The sequence below is a fragment of the Mustela putorius genome, unplaced genomic scaffold (genome assembly GCF_011764305.1).
Source record: "Mustela putorius furo isolate JIRA1106 unplaced genomic scaffold, ASM1176430v1.1 tig00000876_pilon_pilon_pilon, whole genome shotgun sequence".
Classification (NCBI taxonomy): Eukaryota; Metazoa; Chordata; class Mammalia; order Carnivora; family Mustelidae; genus Mustela; species Mustela putorius.
Window position 1 is genome coordinate 1000959 of NW_025421506.1, and position 3520 is coordinate 1004478.

General features: G+C 45.5%; 1 pseudogene; it reads right to left on the reverse strand.

Annotated features, from left to right (window-relative positions):
* Positions 1–241: 241 nt before the first annotated feature.
* On the reverse strand, positions 242–1259 carry LOC123393597 (annotated as a pseudogene).
* Between the last annotated feature and the right edge of the window lie 2261 nt (positions 1260–3520).

A 3520-nucleotide genomic window follows, 5' to 3' on the forward strand; every position in this document is an offset into this window, starting at 1 on the left:
TCAAGCCCTGTGATAGCTCTGTGCTGGGTGTGGAGCCTGTTTAAGATTTTTTTTTCTCCCTCCCTTTCGAACCCTCTCTGCCCAGTTCTCTTCTTTTTTAAAAAACCAACCAACCGACCAAACAAACAAACAAACAAAACACACAAAAAACCCCACTTAATTAAAAATCTCAAAAAAATAAAGGAATTAAGGTGTCTATTAAAGTCTCACCACCTTTGCAGAGTTGTGAATGTTTTGCTGTTGTTCTTTGAAAAAAGAAGAATCTATAATTAAGTGTTCATTCAAGAATACCGTGTTTGTTGTTCTGTAGCCATTCCCAAGTTATTTAAGTTTTGTACATTGTTCAGGGGCAGAATACATATTGGTTGAGGTGCATTCATAGCTGATGCATCTCCAAAGAGTTTTTCATAGATGCTGCTAGATTCCAAACATCTTCTATCCCATCAGCATTACACAGAGAAGCCAGATGACTCCCACAGACCTACTCCCTTTCAAGGAGATCATATTGAGTTCAAGAGCTTTAGCAAGTAATCTTTTTTCCTAAAGCATCATCTGCTTTGGCACTGCCATTGAAGAATGGGATATTCGGGGCGCCTGGGTGGCTCAGTGGGTTAAGCCGCTGCCTTCGGCTCAGGTCATGATCTCGGGGTCCCGGGATCGAGTCCCGCATCGGGCTCTCTGCTCAGCAGGGAGCCTGCTTCCCTCTCTCTCTCTCTCTGCCTGCCTCTCCATCTACTTGTGATTTCTCTCTGTCAATAAATTAAAAAAAAAAAAAAAAAAAAAGAATGGGATATTCGTCTTGCTTCTATTCTGGGATCCACTGGATATACGTCGAACCCTTGAGAATTATCATAAATCATAAATTATTTGTGCTTTGATAGAGTTGAGCTTCTCCAGTGGCCGTACTGCCTTGTTCTTAATCCATTTTGGGATCGAGCCCATGTCATAGATGCTGAAATACGGAGGTGTGTTGTTCGAGGAGTAGTTTGGGGCTTATACTTTGTATTCCGGGATTGAGGGGGTACTCTCTGAGAGCAAACCCCAGGAGGTCATCACCAATGATCATGAATGTGATCCCTGCAGAGCCAGCATTCTTCCAAGCACCAGCAAAAATCACACCAACCTAGGAAACATCCATTGGCTTGGATAGGAAGTTGGAGGGCATGGGGCAAACCATCACTGCTTCCATAACGTCAGAAATAAAGGTGAAGGGGCGCCTGGGTGGCTCAGTGGGTTAAAGCCTCTGCCTTCAGCTCAGGTCATGATCTGAGGGTCCTGGGATTGAGCCCCACATCGGGCTCTCTGCTCAGCAGGGAGCCTGCTTCTTCCTCTTTCTCTGCCTACTTGTGATCTCTGTCAAACAAATAAACAATAAATCTTTATTAAAAAAAAGAAATAAAGGTGAAATCTGCTCTGTGCCCAGTTTCATTGGCCCAGTAATGCACATGGGAGGTGTCTGGGCTGAGCTTCCAGGCGCTTGAATCTGGAATTTTTTTTTTTTTTTTTTAAAGATTTTATTTATTTATTTGACAGAGAGAAATCACAAGTAGATGGAGAGGCAGGCAGAGAGAGAGAGAGAGAGAGAAGCAGGCTCCCTGCTGAGCAGAGAGCCCAATGTGGGACTCGATCTCAGGACCCTGAGATCATGACCTGAGCCGAAGGCAGTGGCTTAACCCACTGAGCCACCCAGGCGCCCCTTGAATCTGGAATTTTTGCATGACTCCCAAGTTTAGGGTAGACGATATTCACATTCCCAAACGTCAACGCTCCTGTTGCCTTGACTAACCAAGCTCCTGTCATCTTGCATGTAGCACACCTTCTTGCTTTTAGGCCAATCAGGTTTAAGAGGACAACAGGGTACTGGCCTTGACACATTCTCTGTGCACAAAAGTCACCTTGTAGTTGTCTGGAACAGCTGGCAATTTCTGCCCAAGATTGTCTATGTTGTCAATCATCTTAGCAAAAGCTGACAGCCTGTGGTTCATTTCAAGAACATTACTGCCAAGTCTTATTGTAATCTAATAATTCTTTCTGTATCTCTTAAAAACACCAAGCATTTTTAGACAGCGTGGTGGCCTTGGCCAAACCAACAGCCTGCCCAGGCATCCAGGGCAGGCCGGGCTAGTTGGCGGGAGGGGACTGCTCACCCAGCGGCATGTCTCTCCCCCTGCTTTTTTATTTCCCTTCGGTCAAAGTTTTCCCATCCAGAACTGACTCCTCTTTCCTTCCAAATGGCATCATCCAGCCCCTTTGGTAGCTGCTCCAGAAGTCAGTCCTCTTCTCTGTGAGGTGTGGCATTTTATTCAAGTCAAAGTGGAGGCAAAAGCCAGAAACTTGAGGCATGTTGCTGGTTGCCTTTGATGCTCAGTGGCAGCCTTGAGATAGGGCCTGGCAGTCCCCCAGAAAATGATTTATGCCCCAGATGGCCTAACTGTGAAGGTCCAAGTGACACTGGTTGGCAGCAATGGCAGCTGACGTGGAGCGAGCAGCTGCCACCCAGACTGTCGTCCGCCCTGAAATCAGAAATGCCGATTGGCCCAGAGAGGGCTCGGATTAAAGGACTGCGGAGAACAGCAAGGGACTGGCTAATTAGTTTAAGCAGAAAGAACTTTTTGAAAAGTTATGAGAAAGCTCTCTGGATAGAAGGAAAGGCTCGGAACAAGACTTCTACTAAACAGCAATTGGGCAGTTCTAGAAACTGCCCAAAGTTTTCTTCTACTAGTGCTGCTAAAAACAATAATAACAAAAAACAAAAACTTAACTGTGATCATTGTAACTTGCCTGCAATCATTCTGCTCAAGATTCAAATTCCTGGGGCGCCTGGGTGGCTCAGTGGGTTAAAGTCTCTGCCTTCAGCTCAGGTTATGATCCCAGGGTGCTGGGATGGAGCCCCGCATTGGGCTCTCTGCTCAGCAGGGAGCCTGCTTCCTCCTCTCTCTCTGCCTGCCTCTCTGCCTACTTGCGATCTCTGTCAAATAAATAAATAAATCTTTAAAAAAAAAAAAAAAGATTCAAATTCCTGGGACAAAGTTGTAGGTAAGGCAAGCCTGGGGTAAATGCCTACTCTCTTGGTGTGAGGAGGACTCTCCCAGGACTAGGATTTCTATCTTAGCAAGTCTACATACAGCTGAGAAAGAAAAATTGCAGAAGCCAAGGTACTATTAGAAAGGGCAAAGTAAAGCTGTGTTGTTTAACAAAAGGTACTATTAGAAAGGGCAAAGTAAAGCTGTGTTGTTTAACAAAAGAGACAATTATAACCCACCCCCTGGCTATTTTGTTCACATACATATACTTTATTTTTTTAAAGATTTTATTTATTTGACAGACACATAGCAAGAGAGGGAACAGAAGCAGGTGGAGTGGGAGAGGGAGAAGCAGGCTTCCCACTGAGCAGGGAGCTGGACGTGGGGCTCGATCCCAGGACCCCAGCATCAGGACCTGAGCTGAAGGCAGACACTTAATCACTGAGCCACCCAGGTGCCCCGACATAACATATACTTTAAAAAATACTGCCTAGGGG